We start from the raw sequence: 22,837 nt of genomic DNA, 5'->3' as shown, positions 1-22,837 counted from the left end.
ACTCAGCGCCGCGGCCGGCCGCGGTCGGCGCGTCGCCGTGACTGGGCGTGGGCGGGCCGGCGGCGCGGCCAGCTGCAGAGGCGGCCTCGGCGGGCGGCGCCCGGGGAGGGGCGGCGGGGCCCGGGGCCTGCGGCGGCCGGGGGAGGGGCGGCGAGCGGGGCTCCGGGCCTCTGGAAGCCCTCCGGCCGCCGGCTGGGGGTGGCGCGGCCGCGGGAGGGCATCCCCAGCCCCGCCCGGGACCCCCACCGGTGGGCGTGGCGCCGCCGGCCTGGGTGGGGCGGCGTCCCGCAAGGCTGAGAGGATGTCTTGACTCCCGGACTAATGATGCGCTGCGGGATGCGTCCCGAAGGCGGTCGCGAGCATCCGGGGCCGAGGGCACCGGTGAGCCCCGGCAGAGTCCGGAACCAGGGCCTCCGGGACGTCCCAAGGGGAATTCTGGGGCCTGGCGAAGGTCACCCGGCTAGGCCCCCAGTTGGACCGTGGCTTTGGAATTCTTGGCGGAAATCCTGGCCTGGAGCTGGGGGTGGGGGTTGAGGGGAGTTGGGTTTTAGCCGCCTCCCATTCGGATCATTTGAAGGTGCATTTCTCAGGGTCTCAGATATTCTTACACTGGACAGCACCTCCTAGTTTGTGGCGGCTCCGGGCCTCAGACCCTCAATATGATGAAAACGGGTCTAAGACTTCTTTTAGAGAGACCACTGCCTGGTCTTTCCCCACCATCCCCCGCCCCGGGCCGTACCACTGAGTCATCTTTAAATACCGGCCTTGGTCCTAGCCAATTACAAATCCTGCCTGCAAACAATGTTTGAAGCCAGATCCTTTCTAAATAACTGCAAGGCTGAAGTTAGCCATCTTTAAGATTGCATTTGCTCTTCCAGCTCATGAAAATGTCTTTTTTTGGGGGGCTTAGGGAAGCAAGAGTAATTTCAATGCAGGCCCAGCAGTTTCAACTTAGAAACCCATTTTAAGATGTCTCAGGTAAAGTATAGGTTTCACTGTAAGTATTAGGCAGATGTGTGCGTTTACCCACTGGATATGCCTTTAGAAAAGTTATATCTAGGGGTGCCTGGGTGGCTCAGAGGGTTAAGCCTCTGCCTTCAACTCGGGTCATGATCTCAAGGTCCTGGGATCGAGCCCCATATCGGGCTCTCTGCTCAGCAGGGAGCCTGCTTCCCCTCTGCTCTCTCTGCCTGCCTCTCTGCCTACTTGTGTCTCTCTCTGTCAAATAAACAAATAAAAAATCTTAAAAAATAAAAAAAAAGAAAAGTTATATCTAACCGGCATTTCAAAAATTAATTCTTTAAGTATCCCCATATATTTTCTTAAAGTATCAATAAACTAGTGCCCTATAGATTAGTATCTTCCAAAACTATCTTCTTTTTTTTTTTTTTTTTTAAGATTTTATTTATCTAATTTAGGGGTGTCTGAGTGCCTGGGTCGGTTAAGTATCTGCTTTCAGCTCAGGTCATGATCTTCCGGTCCTGGGAACCAGCCTCCCTGCTCAGCGGGGTGTTTACTTCTCCCTCTTCCCCTGCAGCTCCCCCTGCTGTGCTCTCTTTCTTTCTCTGTATCAGATTTTTAAAAATCTTTTTTTTTTAAGATTTTATTTATTTATCTTAGAGAGAGCGCCAGCGCATGAGTGAAGGGAGGGGCAGAGGGAGAGAGAAAGAATCTCAAGCATACTCCACCTGAGTGTGGGGTGGGGGGCACCAACCAAAGATTGTGACCTGAACCTAAATCAAGATCCCTGCACTCAATTGACTGAGCCTCCCAGGCGCCCCCAAAACTATCTCCTAACCACGGATCATCTTGGGCACTAGAGACTCCATCTGCTACATTGACCATTTCCTTGGTACTTCATGGTGTTCATTTTGTTGACTCTGGGGCTCCCTATGGGGCTTTCCCAGTTTCACACATAGGATGTCTATGAGAGGATGAACCATAGTTTGCTGGAACAATTGTTTACTAAAAGCTAGATAAGAGTCAATAAATTTAGGGTGCCTGGGTGGCTTGGCTGGGCGGGTGACTGCCTTCGGCTCAGGTCACGATCCCAGAGTACCAGGATCGAGTCCCACATCATATCCAAGCTGCATAGGGAGTCTGCTTCTCCCTCTGACCTTCTCCCCTCTCATGGTCTCTCTCACTCTCTCTCTCTCTATCTCAAATAAATAAAATCTTAAAAACAAAAAGTAAATTTAGAAGTTGCTTATAATCTGTGTTCATAGTCATCTATGCAAAATTAGAACGTGTAAGTCATAGGCAGAAGCATGTCCATATCCAGGCTTGAGGAGAGCAGGGTCTGAGGACCCAGGTGGTGTCATTACTTCCTCAGTGTCTTTGCTCTCCCTTGCTAGCAGGTTCCTACCACCCCTATGGTCTTCCTTTCCCAGGATGGGTGACAGGTGAGGACCTGGGACAGTGGCATATCCAGTTAGGAGATGGCTACACTTGTTCAGGTATAATGTTTTGTTATACCACCAAAATTCCTCAAGCACGGAGATACTGTTTCAGGTATAGGATTATCTTCCCAGATGCGTTGTTATATAATATTTCTCTGTAGATGACTCCCAAATTCAAGTTTAATTTTGACATCTCTGGAGCTTCAGCAATGTGAAAGGATGCTGTCCTGACATCACCTCAACATCCCTAATACTAAACTCATTTGTTTCCCCTCCATTCCAGATTCTATTGTCTCAATAAGGAAAATATATGATCTCACATAGCAAGAAATTTAGAGATAGGTCAGCTTTTAACATTTAACAGCTAAATAACACTATCAGGGGACCCAGATTCTTTACATCTTTTCACACTGATATTCTTCGGTTAGTGTCCCTCATAGTTACAGAATGGTTGCCACAATTCCACCTAACACATCCATCCACATAATGTCTGGCAGAAGTAGAGAGACTGTTTCTTCCCATGTGCCCCTTTTTATTGCCACGGAAAACCTGTCTCGGAAGACCTCAAGCCAACTTCCCACAGTCTCTTATGCCCACATCTAAACCAGTCGCCATCAAGAAGGAAGAAACTATCATGAAAGGCTTAAATTAATTATGATTTGCCCCTGTGGCTTGGAATTAGAATCCCTTCCCCCAAGCACATGTAGAGTTAGGTGAACAACCTGGGCAAAATGAGAGTTTTCTTATGAGAAATGAAGGGAGAAAAGATGTTAGAAGAACCACAGATGGTAATAGGGTAATAGGGTGGTACAGATGGTAATAGGGTAAACATGCCAGGTAAGTTAGGCTGTGGTAACTAATGATCTCAAAGTGACTAATAACAAGAAAGTGTTTTGTTTTGTTTTGTTTTTCTTGAAATACCTTACATGTTCATGGCCGGTCAGCTTGACTACATTCTAGTTTGTCTTCATGCTGTGACCCAGGCTTATCAAGTGACCCTTATCCGGGACAATGTTGGTCTCGTGAAAGAAAAGTGATTATGGTGAATGACACACTGGCTCTTCATACCTCTGCCTGGAACTGATACATTTTCTTGGTCAGAACAGGTTCACCGAGCCAACTCTGACATCCACAGAGAAGGACCACAAACATTTGTGAACCACCATAACCAAAAATAGAGTCTTCCATACTCAAGGACCAGGAATCGTCAAACCCTGCTCTGCTTATCGTGTCTCCTCTCCTTACGGTTCCCAAGGGGACCTTACACGAGAAAGAAATTGGAATTGAAACCAAAGGATCATTTTATTCATACCTGAGCTAGCACCCAGTAACCTCTAGAATAGAACTCTGCCAGAAGACGAGGTTGAATGACATGGCGTAGGTTTCAGGCTGCTTCCTAATTCCCTGTTCCCCTTCCACCCTCTACATTTTGGGGCCAGGATGCGTGGGCGTGCCTGCAGAAAGAGGAAGGAGATGACCTCTCAACCCAAAGTGACCCCAGCTACGTAAAACGTGCATTCATTGATATCCTGGGCTCTGACCAATCCGATTAACAAGTTCTTCCTTCTGAGGAAAACCATTAAGAAGACAGGACATGGGGTGCCTGGGTGGCTCAGTGGGGTTAAGTCTCTGCCTTCTGCTCAGGTCATGGTCTCAGGGTCCTGGGATTAAGCCCCACATCGGGCTCTCTGCTCAGCAAGGAGCCTGTTTCCCCTCTCCCTCTCTCTGCCACTCTGCCTACTTGTGATCTCTCTCTCTCTGTGTGTCAAATAAATAAATAAAATCTTTTTTAAAATTAAAAAAAAAGACATGGCAGAAAAGAAGGGAATTCCTTCCTATGTTCCACATTCTCAATTCTGTTCTCTCTTATTTTGTTAGGAAGAGGAATGGAAAAGTCCACTAGGCATCATCTATTTGCTTTCTCATCCGAACTGTAAGCCTCTTCTTAAGAACTGGGGCCAGTGCATCATGATGCCATGTATCATTGTTTCTACCTGTAGTAGGTACTCAGGTATCTGTTGATAATAGTGATGACTGTCATTAAGAGACATCATTGCGATTTCAGTTGACAAAACTGTGGTCAATTACAGATATACAATTGGCCTTCGTGTGTGTGTGTGTGTGTGTGTGTGTGTGTGTGTGTGTGTATGTTTTGAGATTTTATTTGTTTATTTGTCAGAGAGAGAAAGAGAACACAAGCAGGGGAGCAGCAGCCAAGTCCCACATTGGGCTTCAAGGAGCCCAATGTGGGACTTGATCCCAGGACCCTGGGATAATAACCTGAGCCGAAGGCAGATGCTTAACTGACTGAGCCACCCAGGTGTCCTTACAGTTGGCCTTTGAGTAACATGAGAGTTAGAGATGCCAACCCCTTGCATAATCACAAGTCCATATATAATTTTTGACTCCCTAAAAACTTTACTAATAGCCTTCTATTGGCCAGAAGTCTTACTGATAATGTAAACAACAGATATTTTGCATATTTTATGTATTTTCTGCAATATTCTTACAATAAAGTAAGCCAGAGAAAAGAAAGTGTTATTAAGAAAATCAAAAGGAGGGATGCCTGGGTGGCTCAGTCGGTTGAGCGTCTGATTCTTGATCTCAGGGTCATGAGTTCAAACCCCGTGTTCAAGGCAACTTAAAAAAATCAAAAGGGCAGGAAAATACATTTATAGTACTATATTATATTTATTGAAACAAATCCATGTATAAATAGATGCATACCGTTCAAGTCTGTTGTTCAAGGGTCAAGTGTACTAGGTCTTGTAACCCGGGATTCTGGAGCTATATTTCTCATCTTACTTCTAACCTTCAGTACATATTGGCACAAAAGGATATTGAGATGTGGGTCTGGACAATGGAAAGAAAGTGATAGTCTTCATAAATATTACATATGACCCCGAGCAGATGAATGTGCCAAGTATATAGAGGATCAAAATGCAATTGACCTCAGTAAATTAGAGAAATGGTCATCAATGGCAGGTTAAAATGCACCAGAGAGCAAAAGAAGCATCATACACTGAAAGAACTGGCCTGGCAGAAATGTGGCCAAAGAGAGCTGATAGATGTGGAAAACTGGTAACAGAATGAACAGAAAAATAGCAGGATATATTAACAGAAGACTATGTAGCCAAACTCATCTTCACATCCCTGGGACCTTGCATAGCTACGCCTGGCACACGGTGGACATTGTTAAATATGTATTGAAAAAAAAATGTGTGATTTTGCCTTTGGTCAGATTGTCCATGCTCTTGCCTTCCTCTGAAAAGCCTCTGCATGACCAATTCTTATCCATTCTTCAAGGCTCAGCTCAAATGCAACTCCTGTCATGTTGCCTTTCTTCAATTCACCCTACCCTCAGCTAGAGGAAAGCTCTTTGTTTCTGAATTTTCATAATCAATTAATATGTGCTAACAATGAGTAAGTGTTCCAGTAATGGGCACTGGGTCATTATTGGGTGAATGGTAACTCAGATTAAGACAGTCCAGGACACATAATTGCAAATCACAGGATTTTTTTTTTTTTTAAAGATTTACTTATTTATTTATTTGACAGAGAGAGAGTTCACAAGCAGGCAGAGAGGCAGGCAGACAGAGAGGAGGAAGCAGGCTCCCTGCTGAGCAGAGAGCCCATGCGGGGCTCCATCCCAGGACTCTGAGATCATGATCTGAGCCGAAGGCAGCGGCTTAACCCACTGAGCCACCCAGGCGCCCCGCAAATCACAGGATTAATGACTAACAGAAGTTATCTGAAATTCTAGAATAGTTAATCACCAGCTTTGACTCTCACTTTTTGTGTTCTAGTTTCTTCTCTCTTTGCTGTGTGTAATCCAGACATCAGCATTTCCCTCATCCTCTCACTCAGACTCACCCCCTTATGCCCTCTCATACCAACAAGACAGAATTTGCTGAAGGAGAGACATGATTTACATCACGTAGGCTGCAGGGACTGAAGACCCCCTAGGACGTACCTCTTTCTCTCTCCTTCTGCCACAGGGGTCTCTTCCCATCACTCCCCCACAACCCCCCCATCAGCCTCCAGCCTTGCTGCTCTTCACCATGGCCACCCCCAGCCCTCTGCAAATTCCTCAACCCTTTATTACGCAGAGAAATGCCTTTTATCCTAGTTTCTACTTTCCAAACCTGTGCCTGACAAATCACCCGTGTTTAGCAAAACAGAAATTCTTCCAATTAGAGGACGCATCCTCTTCAGGAAATAGAAGGCAATTATAAATAATATTTTTCTTCTGCAAACATCATTAACACAAAATGACTAAGTGGGGTTTGTCCATGAAGCCTTCCGGCGAAGCTTGTGGGAGTCAGCTTTTGAAGATGACAGCGGACACAGCTTTGCAAGGCAGAGTACGTTCAGGAGTTTGCTGACTGCCGGTTGCTGGCTGTCCTGGATGAACTCGGCTCTCAGAGCCAGGTTTAGAAGTTCATAGTTCTCAAGGGGCTTTCCCTCTCTCTCTCTTGCGACAAGGCTCCATGATTGCTTATCCCGCTGTCCGCCAGCCCCAGCCTTGTTCAGCTCTCATCATTAAAGACAGACGGTGGTTTTCTCAGCCTTTCCTAGCTCCTTAGCTGTTACTGACTAAATAAGAAATTCTATTAGAAAACCTAACACCATCTTTCCTTCCCTCTCACATTAGGGTACACACTATGCTGTAGTAAGAGACCCCAGAGATGGTGACTCAATAAGAAATGTATTTCTCTCTCCTTCAGTAGTCCAGTAAAGGGGATGTCTGGGATGAGGAGGGTGCTCTGCTTTACGGGTTCATCCCAGGATCTTGGTTCCGTTCATCTTTAGTGTGCCACCTACCCCAGGGCGTGGTCATTGTTGGCATGTCTGAGGCTGGCTCTCTTGGCCACATCTGTGTTCTAGACCTCTGGAAGGAGACAGAGAGGAAAAAGAAAGTAGAGAAAGAGTGGCTTCCCTTGAATGCTATAACATGAACGTTATACTCCTAAATTCCATTCACACAAATTTCCATCCCAAGAACTTGGTGCCATGGTCGCATCTACTGCAAGGGAGGCTGGAGACTGTATTTCCTAACTGGGGATGTATATTTCAGCTAAAACTCAGTGTGGGGAGAGAAGGGTTTCTATTACTAGAAGGAAGAAGAGAAATAGACATGAACATGGTTAATAGCTCCCACCATACCTCCCTACCCCATTGTGGGAAAAACATCTTAGCGTGGCACAGGAGATTCCTGCCACTCAGGTAATACCCAGTTTCTTGAAATGCCCTGAATGTGCTTCTCCATGTCCCACCTCCATGACTATTCATGGTAAATTGTTCTCACTTTCCCATGCTGGCTAGAATCAGCTCAACTAACATCTTCTCCAGGAAGTCTTCCTAAACCTTTGTTTAGAGTCAGTGACCCTTCTTTGCGCTCCCATAACACATGATGCATTTCTCTCCTTTGGCACTCATCAAAGTCCTCCAGCATCTGCACACAATTGAGATCATCTCTTCATGCTCTTTCTCCATCTAGATTATAAGCAATTTGAGAGCAATTGTGCTGTGTCTCAGTCGTATTTGTACCCTTACTACCTAAACTGAGCTGAATTCCTTTTGTCTGCCGGTGGATGAAGTAAGTTGCACCATCGCCTGACCACCTCCCCCACAGGCATGCCCACTGAGTTATAGTTCTCATCTGTAATGGCCAGGCTGGATAAGTGGGCATTTCTTCTTCCCATTTGGACAAAGTACTAGCCTGAAACCCCTGCTGGCCTAAGACCCTGATCCTCTTTTAGCTCTCTGCACTCCTTCTGGGGAGCCCAGGACCTGTTCTTGTTACTTTCTAGGGGCTGACTGCCAACCTAGACCAGGGTATAACTGCCATTTCCTGCCATTGATCTTGGACCCTTCAGTTGCTAGGCTTCACCTGCTATGTACCTCTTTGATACCATGACCAACTGGAACCAGTCCTGGCATATTTTTTATCTCAGGACATTGACAAATGACCCTTCAGTTATGTCAGTTTTCCCCGGTTCTGCCCTTAGTGGGCTGTGGCCACTTTCCCCTCATCACTGGTCATCGTGGTAAAGTTCTGTTATGCCTGACCTATGAATGAATCTGCCCATGTTAGAATTAATAAGGGGCGCCTGGGTGGCTCAGTGGGTTAAGCCTTTACCTTCAGCTCAGGTCATGATCCCAGGGTCCTGGGATCAAGCCCCGCATCTGGTTCTCTGCTCAGCAGGGAGCGGGCTTCCTCCCTCTCTCTCTGTCTGCCTCTCTGCCTACTTGTGATCTCTGCCTGTCAAATAAATAAATAAAATCATTAAAAAAAAGAATTAATAAGTATTTTTGGTACCTTCTGTTGACGTAAACTGGTCTAAGATAGGAATGGATTCTTAGCTTTGTAGCATATCGATAACTGGCACAAAATGATATATACTTTTCTTTATACAGACTTTCTTTGGAAGAAAAAATCCAAGTGTAAAAATATATTTTTTATTTATTTTATAATTTACATACCTTATATAAAATAATGTACATTATAAAATAAATAGATATTTTTAAAAGTATATATATATACACATAGCTTATATATAAATATTTGAGTATGCAAAACCAGTGTATTGAGCAGGTTACTCATTTTGCAAACATGTTTTATTTTACAAAAGAATTTACCAGTAAAATCCTAAGAATTACTATGTCCCTCTTTTGGTAGAACTTTAGTGACTGTTCAGTGAGGAAGAATTCCCAGTTCAGATGGATGGGTTTTTTGTATACCAAAGCTTTTTGGTATACCATCACTTTTGAATACCAAAGCAATGGGTCAGAAGCAAGGAGATTGAACCATTAAAAGTCAGGAATTTGGTCAAATCATCCAAAGACCTTGGTAATATCCAGGGAACAGAGAGGCAGGTAACTCCAGTGTTCTCGAGATGAAGATGCATTGGCAGTTTGATTTGTAATGAACTAAAGGTTCCCAACCCTAAAAGGTCACTTGAGAGTTAGAGATAGGTCTCACCTGCATAGGTCTGGTGCTCAGAACCCTTCCAAATTTCCCTGCCTATATTTGTTAGAAGTCATTCATTTATAAATGACAGAAATTCTATTTAAACTAACATAAGCGAAAAGGGCATGTGCTGGCAGCTTACAACCCTTGGAAGTCTAGGAGTGGATGTCATTCATGGCTAGATCTAGGGGACTAAAAAAAAAGATATTTTCTGGGTTGGTCTTTCTCACTCTTGCAATCCCTTTCCCTTCCTTTTTCTCACTCTCGCTCTGCTTCTTTCTTACATTGACCCCCATTATCTTCTACAAGAGATTCCTCTACACTGTGGAGAAGATGGCCCCCATTCACATTCTTAATGCCCTTTATCTGGAAGGCCAGATGACTTTTCTTCTACTCTCAATAAAAAAGCAATCCTCAGGGCGCCTGGGTGGCTCAGTCTTAAGTGTCTGCCTTCGGTTCCCTGCTTGGCGGGAAGACTGCTTCTCCTTCTCCCACTTCCCCTGCTTGTATTTCCTCTCTTGCTGTCTTTCTCTCTGTCAAGTAAATGAATACAATCTTGAAAAAAATTAATTAATTAATTAAAAAACAATCCTCCAGAAGAACTTGATTGACTGACCCGTGGGCTAATCATGGCTAAGGCCATGGGGTTCCTTGGTTGGCTAGGTCCTCTGGCTGTGAAGTGGGGTTGCGGTCCTTGGCAGCCTCACCAGACTCACACAGGGCAGACAAAACAAGAAATACCACCACACTCTTCTTTTTAACACTTGAGGGTCCGCTGTAAATATTTCAAGGGTTCCCACCAAACAGTCCAGGCTTCACTTCATACTTCTGACATTTCTACTCATAATGTTCCACACTGATCGCTGCTTGCCTGCTGTGTGGATCCCTGCTCATGGTTCCCTCAGACTGCTTATCCCTTATGCTGATACCACTTAGCTTGACCATGGTTGGCCACACTCTGCTGCTCAGGCCAATGCCTGTGTTGTGTTTCTTTCCGGGACCTCCTTGCACTACTCTGTTTGGAGATGTGCCCATGAGCTTCCCAGATGATTTGCCAGGGGCCAGTGCATGGGGCTGTGCAGTTATGCGCCATTGTCTAAGTTGTTCAGTGCACAAGGGCACCGGGTGAGGGCACACATGGGGATCAAAGTCTAGCACGAAATGTAGTTCACTCCAGTTGAGCTACCCACCCACCCACATGTGTTCCCCAAGAGGAAGAAGTGCTTCTTCTATTTCTGCAAGGGTGCGGAGCCCTGCCCCCAGGAGCTGTGACTGCCCCTAGGCCAGCACAAGCACAGCTCCAAAGGTTTCCTCTGAAAAGCAGAGAAACAGCTCCCTCTCTCATTTGTCAGCATATCAGAGAGATGCCACTATCTTAAACATAATGGGGGTGGGAAGGTCAGAGGATCCGCAGGGATCACAGGCCCACCCCACCCTGTCATCCAGCCATAACATCTTCATACGCCCTTCAAATATGCCAGAGCGAAAAATCATGAAAAACCATCACGAACGTGACAAGAGTTGTCAAAAGCACACAGACATCAGCTACGGAAATTATAAAGCATTTTGGGTCCCATGTTTTCTGAAAAAGGCACACTTCTTATCAAGATAGAAAATAAAATCTGGGGGCACCTGGGTTCAGTCGATTAAGCGTCTGCCTTTGGCTCAGGTCATGATCCCAGGGTCCTGGGATTGAGCCCCGCAAGGAGCTCCTTGCTCAGTAGAGAGTCTGCTTCTCCCTCTCCCTCTGCTGTTCCCCCTGCTTGTGCGCTTTCTCTCTGTCAAATAAATAAATTAAATCTTTAAAAACAAAGAAAAAAAAAGAAAACCTAAGGGAAGGAAAGAAAAGAAAAGAAAAGCCTAAGGAAAAGACTGTGAGAACCATCTCATGGTGATACCCACCACCACCGCGTCAGAGTAAGCCATGTTCACATCTAGTCACACATTCGCATTGAGTCGGCTCTCCCACGTACCGAGGAAGGCCTTTCCACGTGACATGCAGCTTAAACGTGCCCCTCTCTGGCTCCCCAGAACATATGGAAGACACCGATGGCGACTGGCTGCGTTTGACAAGTGTCGGTAATAGCTGCCCGTTGGTCCCCGAACTACCATACTAACCAGACTTGGAACCCTGATGCTGCAGGTGGCTGTTGACCCCACATCCTTCCTGTCGTGAAGAAAGCTCTCCTAGGAATCTGGAGTCCCGCCTGCTTTCCCCGAGCCCCTCAGACATAGAAAATGTGGCTATGGCTCGAATTCTTCTCCTGGAAGGCTCCTCCGCAGTCAGGCAGCACGGGAGGCACAGCTGTGAATAATTCCTTTTCCAACTGATCTGCCCGCAGAGAACAGTCCTATACCTCCTGAACTGAATCCGCAGTGAAAAGCAAAAGGGGCATGAGTCACACCCATGACTTGGGAAAACTAAGGGTCATGGCCTCTGTCCCTTCTTGCCTGGGAAGCGGGCAGCACACTGTGCAGTATTTATTTTGTCGTGTCTTGTGGATTATTTTTTAAATCTTGATGCCAGCTAATGCATCAGATAATTTAGTCATGTTCAGTAGAAGAGAGAGTACTAGACACAGCAGATATGAGGTGGGATATATGGAGGCAGCACCAGGAGGAGGGAAAAAAACCCACTAAATTAGGAGACCCAAGTTCTTGTCCTACCTCACTAGTACTGCTGAGTAGCTAGCAATGGGATGTCAGAAAAGTCACCACATCCTCACTAGCCTTATGTGCAAGATGAAGAAATTTAAATTAGAGACCCCTTAATTTAAATTAAATAACCTCTGGGGCACCTGGGTGGCTCTGTCAGTTAAGAGTCCCACTTTTCATTTGGCTCAGGTTGTGATCTCAGGATGGAAGTGGAGCCCCATGTCGGATTCTGGGCTCTGCGGGGAGTCTGCGGGACAGTTCCTCTCTCCCTCTGCCCCTCCCCCTCTAAAATAAATAACTAAATCTTTAGAAAAATTAATTAATGGGGAGCCTGGGTGACTCAGTCTGTTAAGCACCTGCCTTGGGCTCAGGTCATGATCCCAGGGTCCTAGGATGCAGCCCGGGTTCCCTGCTCAACGGAGAGCCTGCTTCTCCCTTTGCCTGCCACTCCCCCTACTTGTGTTCTCTCCTGTGCTCTCTCTCTCTCTCTCTCTCTTAAATAAATAACTAATTTTAAAATTTTTAATTAATTAGTTAATAACCCCTAAAGCCAGCTCTAAAATACTATATAATAGCATATTTAGGGATGTCTGGCTGGCTCAGTCGTTGGAGTATGGGGCTCTTGATCTCAATGTTGTGAGTTTAAGCCCTGCAGTGGGTGTAGAGATGATGTAACATCTTTTTTTTTTTTTTAAGATTTTATTTATTCATTGGAGACAGATACAGAGTGAGAGAGAGAGAGAGAGCACATGAGCAGAGGTAGAGGGAGAGGAAGAAGCAGACTCCTGCTGAGCAGGGAGCCCAGTATGGGGCTCAATCCCAGAACTTGGAGATCATGACCCGAACTGAAGGCAGATGCTTAACCATCTGAGCCACCCAGGTGCCTCTGACTTAACATCTTTAAAAAATAAAATAAAATATTATAATTCCATAGTGTCATTGGAAGTGTCACTAGGTATTCAAGAAACTCATAGATAAACACCAGAAGCCAAGAGTAAATGAACTGAACTGGGCCAACTACAAGAAGGAAACAAGCCCAAGTTGCTGAAGACCAGAGAGACAGCCGCAAAGTCTGCCCTTGTTTTCCTGGGAGGAGTGTGATGGCTGGGCACAGCGGCCATGACAGATGGTAGTGGGAAAATACTTAGTCCCGGGTTCACTAAACTAAACGTTCCTTTCCGTCTAGGTGTGAGATTAAGATACATCTAAATATTATCTGTGATTTGCTTTTTTTGCCTTTTGTCTCTTATCTCTCTAGAGAAATCTGTCCAAAAAGACATACTCACACAGTCAAGTTCTTCATGTATCTATGGAGGCTGAGGTTGTACACAACATAACAGACCAGTGGTTAACACCAGCATAAAGAATTGTGTTGTTGTAGCCATTCTAGAGGTACCCAAATGTGGCCCAAAGGTTACTGGTTACCTCCTAGCCTTGCTTGATCTGTGGTCCTGTTCCTGTTCATAAGATATGATCTGTACTTTGCACAGATCCTATAGCACAGCTTGGGTTCCAAACGCCCCCACAGTTGTCTACAAGAATAGGAGAAGGATGCCTGGGTGGCTCAGTCGGTCTGACTCTGGATTTCAGCTCAGGTCATGATCTCAGGGTTATGAGACTTGAGTCCCACGACGGGCTCCGTGCTGGCCATGGAGTCTGCTAAGAATCTCTCTCTCCCTCTCCCAATGCCCCGCCCACCCCACCCCCACCAAGCTCAATCTCTTTAAAAAAAAAAGAGACACTTTTTCAGACTTACCTTGTTCTTGGTGACCATCACTGTTTTTAGGACAATTGGTCAGGTTTTTTTGTTTTTGTTTTTTGTTTTTTAAGATTTTATTTTTAAGTAATCTCTGGACCCAACATGGGGCTCAAATTTACAACCACAAGATCAGGAGTGACATGCTCTACTAACTGAGCCAGCCAGATTATTGCCTTTTGGGAGGAAGACCACAGAGGTAAGGTTTGTTGAAAACACACACACACACACACACACACACACACACACACACTTCAACTGGGTAAATCTGATGATCTAATTCACTTTATTAACTGATTCATGAGTTGGGCAGCATCCCACCTAACAAGTAGGAGTGTTAGGTGGAGTGAAGGAGTTGTAGAAGAGAAGATTTTTGTAAGAAGGAGGGTGGGCCAAGGAAGTTATTAGCAAAAGAAAGAAAAGAGTGTTTTGGGTTAGGTCACTTTCCTTCAGGGTAGAGTAGGTAGTCTTATCATGCAGGTTACCTCCAGCTTTCTTTGGGGGGTGGGGAGGAGGATGGAGAGGCCCAGGTGACAGATTATCTCAGGGTGCTTATCAGAAAAAAATTTCAAGCAAGCTCTGTGCCCAACGTGGGGCCTGAACTCACAATCTCAAGATCAAAGAGTCTCATGCTCTACTGGCTTAGCCAGGCAGGCGCCCCAGAAGATTCTTGACTGCCTGTTAAGACTACATTTCTGGCGGGAGGTTGAAACTGCAATTATGTTAGGTATTAAGCCTGGGTTTGGTGAATTGGCCTAAGTAACACCATTTGGGGTATGTGGTTTTCTTTTTCTTTTCCTTTTTCTTTTTTTTTAAGATCTTACTTATTCAAGAGAGAGAGAGACAGCTAGAGAGGAAACACAAGCAGGGGGAGCAGGAGAGGGAGAAGCAGGATCCCCGCCGAGCAAGGAGCCTGATGTGGACTTGATCCCAAGATCCTGGGATCATGACCTGAGCCGAAGGCAGACATTTAACCAACTGAGCCACCCAGGTGCCCCTGTGGTTTTCTTTTTAACAGATGCCATTTTTCATCACATTAAATCAAGGGAATATACTGTCAATATGACTTGTTACTACTGATGTTGACCTTGGTCACCTGAGATAGTGTTTGTCAGGTTTTCTACTGTAAAATTACTCTTTACCCTCCCTTTCCATACTGTACTTTTTGGAAGGCTGTTACTCTGTGCAGCACACTCAGGGGGAGTTTAGTTCTACCTCCTGAAGGACAGAACATCTACATAAATTATTTGGATTTTTTTTTTTTGCCCAGGACATTTGTCCCTTCTCCTCCTTGTTAACCTGTTTATTCAATAATCATTGGTATCACTTAGGGACTTCTTATATTCCACTGCTATTCCTATCTGCAAAAGAAATGGAAATGTAGTTTTTTTTCTGGTCACATGCTCAGAATTTAGGAGAGAATCACACTGGATTCTCATGGATATTTATTCTGTGCATTGGGTTATAACCCAACACTAATTTGTTTATTTTGTTGCTTAAATTGTTCCAGCTTTGGCCATTAGAAGCTCTTTCAGGTGGTTCCTGTGTCTCTTTGATGGGTCTCCATCATGATCTTACTGTTCTTTGTTTTGTTTTGTCTGTTAGCACTTCATTACTTTCTGGCACCAAGATGCTTCAGGCTCAGGGTGCCTGGTAGCTCGGTTGGTTAAGCATCTGACTCTTGGTTTTGGCTGAGGTCATGATCTCATGGGTTGTGAGACTGAGGCCATGATCTCATGGGTTGTGAGACTGAGCTCAGTGTGGGCTCTGCGCTCTTCCAGGAGTCTGCCTGAAGAGTCTCTCCCTCTGCCCTTCCCCCTACTCGAGAGACTGTGTGCAGGCGTTCTTCCTCCCTCCCTCTCTCTAAAATAAATAAATCTTTTTTTTTTTTTTAAAGATGCTTCAGGTTCATCTTGAATATTTCCTATCCCAGTGCTAGGTGGGATCAACCGGTTCATCCAAGGAGCTAGAGTTCATTCCTGATTTGCATGTTTGTATCTAAAATCAACTCATTTGAAAGTGGTGGCGGATGACACACCTGGGTGGCTTAGGTGATTACGTGTCTGCCTTTGGCTCAGGTCGTGATCTCAGGGTCCTGGGATGGAGCCCTAAATCAGGTTCTCTGCTCATCAGGGTGTCTGTTTCTCCCTCTGTGCTCTCTCGCTCTCTCTCTCAAATAAATAGATAAGATCTTTAACTAAAAACAAACAACAGGGCGTGCTGAGGAGGCCTTCGAGCTGCGCTGGGTTGAGGTCCCCGGCTCATTGGTGACTCCCGTGCTCTGCTTTGTGGAGGCCGAGAAAAATTAAGGCCATCCCACCTCAGGTTTAGCCTTAGCATAAGTACAGCCATCTTAGCTCTGGCAGCCATCTCAGACCCCTGTGCCCAAGGGCTGAACTTTCCCCTACTTTACTTTAGTTCTGAGGACCCCCCCACCCTGCTTTAGTAACAAGAAGCCTCACCCTGCTTTAGTTCCAGAGACCCCCAGCCTGCTTTAGTAATAGGAAGCCCCACCATGCTTTAGTAACAAGAACCCATAAATACCCCTGCCTTAACTAAGCTCGGGGTCCAAGTCCCTACTCCACTGTGTCGGGTATACTTGGGCCCAAGCTTAAGCTTGTCGAATAAACCCTCGTGTGATTGCATCGGTGTTGGCTCCTTGGTGGTCTCTTGGACGTGAAAACTCAGGTATAACATTTGGAAGTTCCACCGAGACCTGGGAGACTCCCAGGACCCCAACCCAGAGGGTCTTGCGCCAGCTGGTGAGTGGACTCGTTTTTATCTATTTGCACGCATACTTTGGGAGCTCCAATCTGCATTTTTACCCGTAGGAATTCCAACTTGTATCTGGGTCGACATTGGCTCAAGGGGACGCGTGGCGGGACATCAACCTGGGGTCTTGGGAGATGTCCCTTGCCGCTGCAGGGGGTTCGAGTCCCCCACCATTTCAGGGGGTTAGAGTCCCCCTAGGCGGTCACCAGGGGGTTTGTGGTCCCCCAAGGCAGCCAGGGGGTTCGAGTCCCCCTAGGCGGTCAGGCGTCTTGTTTTTGTTGTCAGTTGTGCTGTTTGTTAAATGTATGGGAATTTTGTCTGTTGTGCCGGTTGTTAAGTTTATGGGAATTTTTGGAAGAGGTGTCCCTTACCCCCTGGAGGACAAGATCCTCATCTGTGAGGAGAGCTGGCTGCCGTTGCGGTTGGATTCTCCCTTAACTTCCTTTCAGTTTTGTCTTCGCGGCCGCGCTGGATCGTTTGTCTGTGTGAGTGTGTTCTTGTTAATTGTTGTAAGTGTATGTGCCTTGTTGTGGACTGAAGGTGTGATGGGACAGACACAGACTACCCCCCTGTCCCTGATGATTAACCACTTCTCCGACGTCAAGGAGAGAGCTCATAATCTGAGCACAGACGTACGAAAGGGAAAGTTTCAGACTTTCTGCATGTCTGAGTGGCCAGCTTTTAATATAAAATGGCCCTGGGAGGGAATCTTTCAACTGCCTATTATCCTGCAGGTTAAGGCCGTCACCTTCAGAGAAAAACCACATGGCCACCCTGACCAAATACCTTATATACTGGTCTGGCAAGACATGATAGAGAATCCTCCCTCCTGGCTTAAACCTTTTCTCCCTCCCGAAGCAGGACCTACACCCAAGATCCTGGCCTTGCGGAAACCAACTCCTAAGTCTAACAAGAAAGCGGAGTCTGAACCAAAGACTCTGCTTTACCTGGTCTTCCAGGACACTCCCATGGAGGACCTGATTTTTCCGCCGTCCTACCAGGTCTCCCCTCACAGCCCCCGTCTGCCCCTCCAGCAGAGGCATCAGGAGCTGTCGAGGGAGTGCCACCCCCCTCCCAGATGGAGGGGCCCCCATGCATGGGCCGGCAGCAGGGACATGTGGATGGACCCACCGAGCAGCCCCAGCCTCAAACCTGGGACCGGCCGATTCCACTGTCCTTCCTCTCCGCGCCATGGGACCCCCCCAATGAAACAGGAGGACAACAAATGTTATAGTGGCCATTCTCTGCTAGTGATTTATACAATTGGAGAACTCAACATGCAAAGTTCTCTGATAATCCAAAAGCTCTGATTGGTCTTTTGGATACTGTTCTCACGTATCAGCCCACCTGGGATGACGGTCAGCAGCTCCTGCAGGTTCTCTTTACCGCTGAGGAAAGAGCAAATCCAGATGGAAGCCAGGAAGTCCATCCTGGGTGACGACTGACAGCCGGCTCAGAACCCCAATCTCATAAATGCAGCTTTCCCCTTGTCTTGCCCCGCTTGGGACTACAACTCAGCAGAAAGTAAGGAGAGGCTCCGGGTCTACCGCCAGACTCTAATGGCAGGTCTCAAGGCTGCAGCACACAAGCCCACCAATCTGGCCAAGGTATATGATGTAAAACAGGGTAAAGATGAGAGTCCGGCGGCATTCCTAGAAAGGGTCATAGAGGCGTTCAGACAGTACACCCCTATGAATCCAGAGGCCCCAGAGACCAAAGCTGCCATAGTTAGGGCTTTTGTTAACCAAGCTGCTCCAGACATGAAAAGGAAATTACAGAGGGTAGAAAGACTAGGAGAGAAGAGCCTACAGGATCTGATAGTGGTGGCAGAAAGAGTGTACAATAACAGAGAGACCCTGGAGGAGCAACAGGCTAGGATAAGTGACCGTCAGACTCGGAACCTGGCTAAGATCCTACTGGCCATGACCATCGATGACCCACATGAAAAGCAGAGACGTCTCAAGAAGCTGGCTTCAGGAGAAGGTAAGGGGGACGGCCCCCACCGAGAACACCCCAAACTGAATAGAAACCAGTGTGCTTACTGCAGGAAAGAAGGCCACTGGGCAAGGGTCTGCCCCTGGTTAAAGGAATCCCCCGACAAAAGACCAAAGGCCTCCACTACTATCTTGGAGGTCAAAGAGTTAGATGACTAGGGGAGTCGGGGTTTGGCACCCCTCCCCGAACCCAGGGTAACCCTTAAAGTGGAGGGGCAACCAATTAAATTCCTAGTAGACACCGGGGCACAGCACTCTGTCTTGCTACAACCTCAAGGGAAGTTGGCAAATAAGACCTCATGGGTACAGGGGGCCACAGGCACTAAACAATATTCATGGACTACCCGAAGAACAGTGGATCTTGGCGTGGGCTGGGTAACCCACTCCTTCATGGTCATTTCTGAGTGCTCCTACCCACTTTTAGGCTGGGACCTACTCACCAAGATGGGAGCCCAAATTATTTCCACCCTGAAGGGGCCAAGGTTCTGGATAAAGAGGGACACCCGATCCAGGTGCTTGTCTTGAACCTGGAGGAGGAATATCGTCTTCACCAAACGCCCCCGGAACCAATGACCGACATTGACCACTGGTTGCAGGAGTTTCCCCAAGCATGGGCAGAAAACAGGGGAATGGGATTGGCCCAACATCGGCCAGAGATATACATTGAATTAAAGCCAGGAGCAGAACCAGTCAGAGTCCACCAATACCCCTATGCCTCTCACAGCACGGACAGGGATCACCCCACACATCCGGTGACTGCTAGACTCAGGCATACTTCGGCCTTGTCAGTCGGCATGGAACACTCCCCTGCTGCCGGTACGAAAGCCACACCCTAATGATTATAGACTGGTCCAGGACTTGAGGGACGTTAACCGACGGGTGATGGACATGCACCCTACAGTCCCAAACCCCTACACCCTCCTCTCCATCTTGCCCCCAGACAAGACTTGGTATACAGTGCTAGACCTAAAGGATGCCTTTTTCAGCATCCCAAAGAGCCAAGACCTCTTCGCTTTTGAATGGGCGGACCCAGAGAAGGGCATCCATGGCCAACTCACCTGGACTCGACTACTGCAAGGATTCAAGAATTCGCCCACCATCTTCGACGAGGCACTGCGTGAAGACTTAGGTGAGTTCCGTGCCAAACACCCTAGTCTGACTCTATTACAATACGTAGATGATATCCTGTTGACAGCAGAAGACCAGGAAACATGCCTACAACACACCAAGGACTTGCTCCGAATGATAGCAACTCTGGGATACCAGGCTTCAGCTAAGAAGGCCCAGATCTGCAGAAAGGAGGGAGCTACCTGGGGTACAAATTAAAAGATGGACAAAGATGGTTAACGGATGCACAGAAGGAGACCGTCATGAGAATCCCACAGCCTCGAAACATCTGCCAGGTACGTGAATTCCTAGGGTCGACTGGGTTCTGCTGATTGTGGATCCCAGGTTTTGCTGACATAGCTAAGCCCCTCTACGAGGCCATGAGACAAAAACAGGACTTTGTATGGACTGAGGCCATGGACAAAGCCATCAATGACCTTAAACAACCCTTGCTTTCGGCCCCAGCACTCGGGTTGCCTGATCTGACTAAGCCCTTCCATCTTTACGTGGATGAAAAGGAAGGGGTGGCAAAGGGAGTCCTAATTCAATACATGGGCCCCTGGAAGAGACCAGTGGCATAACTCTCAAAGAAATTAGATGCCGTGGCCGCTGGATGGCCTCCATGTTTAAAAATTACTGCTGCAGTGGCCACCATGATTAAAGATGCAGATAAGCTGACTATGGGGCAGGAACTATACGTCACTACCCCACATGCCATTGAAGGGGTACTCAAACAACCCCTGGACCAATGGATCAGCAATGCCCGCTTGACCCATTCCCAGAGCTTGCTTTTGAACCCTACCAGAATTTTGTTCCAGGTGCCAACAGCCCTAAACCCAGCGACACTGCTCCCTAACCCTGACAGCATCCCCCCCCCACCCCCGCCACATGACTGCCAAGAAATCCTGGCTCAGGTGCACGGAGTCAGAGCCGATCTCCAGGACCGACCGCTGCTGAATGCAGGTGACACCTGGTATACAGACGGCAGTAGCTTTGTCCGGGAAGGAATCAGGTATGCGGGGGCAGCTGTGACCACAGAGACAGAGACTGTCTGGGCGGAACCGTTGGCGGCTGGGACTTCTGCCCAACGTGCAGAATTGATTGCGCTAACCAAGGCGCTAACAATGGGAGCCGGCAAGCGGGTAAACATCTTTACTGAGAGCAGCTAAGCCTTTGCCACAGCCCACATCCACGGAGCCATTTATAGAGAAAGAAGGCTCTTAGCAGCAGAAGGAAAGACTATTAAAAACAAGGCAGAAATCCTCGAGCCCCTAAGGGCCCTCTGGCTGCCTAAGGCACTGGCCGTTATCCATTGTCTAGGACATCAAAAAGCAGACACACCTGTGGCCAGAGGAAACAGGCTGGCCAACTTAAAGGCAAAAGAGGCAGCTCTTTCAGTGGACCATGTCTTAGTGACCACACTGCCCCATCCGGAAGCACCAAGCTTGCCAGACAACCCCAACTACGCTGACGCAGACTTACAACGGATTAGGCGTCTGCCCAGGACACAATGCCTACATGGCTGGTGGAGAGCGGCAGATAGCAGCATAATCCTACCAGAGGAACTGGGACGGCGACTCCTATCCAAAATGCACAGGAGTACACACATGGGAACAAAAAAAATAGAAGACTTGGTGCGACATGCAAAGATCACTATCAAAGATTCCCAATCAAAGATAAAACAGATCGTGACAAGCTGCCACGCATGCCAATTAACTAATGCCACCGCCCATGGATCTAACCCAGGCACCCAGCTCCAGGGGGACCGCCCAGGAGCCTACTGGGAAGTGGACTTCACCGAGATAAAACCTGGAAAATACGGATACAGGTATTTACTGGTATTTGTAGATACTTTTTCAGGATGGACAGAGGCATTTCCCACCAAACATGAAACTGCACAGACCGTGACCAAGAAACTGCTGAAAGACATCTTACCAAGGTATGGTTTTCCTGTTAAGATTGGATCAGACAATGGACCGGGATTCATCTCTAAGGTAACAGAGGGAGTGGCACTAGTACTTGGGGCAGATTGGAAATTACATTGCGCATATAGGCCCCAAAGCTCAGGACAGGTAGAGAGGATGAACAGAACATTAAAAGAGACCTTGACTAAATTAGCCTTGGAGACTGGCGGGGATTGGGTGACTCTCCTCCCCTTCGCCCTATATAGGGTGTGAAACTCCCCATATAAGATGGGACTTACCCCTTATGAGATCATGTTCGGTATTCCTCTACCTATTATCCCCAATTTAAAATCTGTGGTGCTGGGGCGCCTGGGTGGCTCAGTGGGTTAAGCCTCTGCCTTCCGCTCAGGTCATGATCCCAGGGTCCTGGGATCAAGCCCCGCATTGGGCTTTCCGCTCAGCGGGGAGCCTGCTTCCTCCTCTCTCTCTGCCTGCCTCTCTGCCTACTCGTGATCTCTCTCTGTCAATAAATAAATAAATAAAATCTTAAAAAAAAAAATCTGTGGTGCTTGCTGAGTTTGATGATCACCAACTCCTTTTCTCCCTCCAAACGTTACAACGAACCCATGAATAGGTGTGGCCTAAGCTGAGGACCCTCTACAAGACTGGGCCACCCCCGGGCCCCCATCGATATCAGCCGGGTGACTGGGTGTATGTCCAGAGATACCAACACCAGACACTTCAACCACGCTGGAAGGGACCCTACATCATAATCCTGACCACTCCCACTGCTCTCAAGTTCAACGGGATTACTCCCTGGGTCCACTACACCCACATCCGGCCAGCTGACCCACACGGCGTTCTCAAGGACTTCGCCCCAGAATGGAAAAGTCAGCCCAACAAAGACAATCCCCTAAAGCTAAGACTGCGCCGTTCTCACTTGCCCCACTAATGTTGCTTACCTTTGTCAAAGACAGAGTCAGTACAGTTCAGCTCATGATACTCAAACAGCAATACCAACCACCGGACCTTGTTGCTGAGATCAGCCTGGACCCATGATTGGGTCCTTCCTTAGGTTCCTCTGAGAGGGGGAAATGTGGAGGCCGAGAAAAATTAAGGCCATCCCACCTCAGGTTTAGCCTTAGCATAAGTACAGCCATCTTAGCTTCTGGCAACCATCTCAGACCCCTGTGCCCAAGGGCTGAACTTTCCCCTACTTTACTTTAGTTCTAAGGATCCCCACCCTGCTTTAGTAACAGGAACCCATAAATACCCCT

The 22,837-nt window shown here is 47.3% G+C and overlaps 1 pseudogene; it reads left to right on the top strand.

Annotated features, from left to right (window-relative positions):
- The first annotated feature begins 18,114 nt into the window (after positions 1–18,114).
- Positions 18,115–22,512, top strand: LOC111142781 (annotated as a pseudogene).
- The last annotated feature ends 325 nt before the right edge of the window (positions 22,513–22,837 follow it).

Source organism: Enhydra lutris, unplaced genomic scaffold (assembly GCF_002288905.1).
Source record: "Enhydra lutris kenyoni isolate GAN:26980312 unplaced genomic scaffold, ASM228890v2 scaffoldscaffold9, whole genome shotgun sequence".
NCBI lineage: Eukaryota > Metazoa > Chordata > Mammalia > Carnivora > Mustelidae > Enhydra > Enhydra lutris.
The sequence above is the reverse complement of the archived record's forward strand: the minus strand, read 5'-3'. Positions and strand labels throughout refer to the sequence as shown.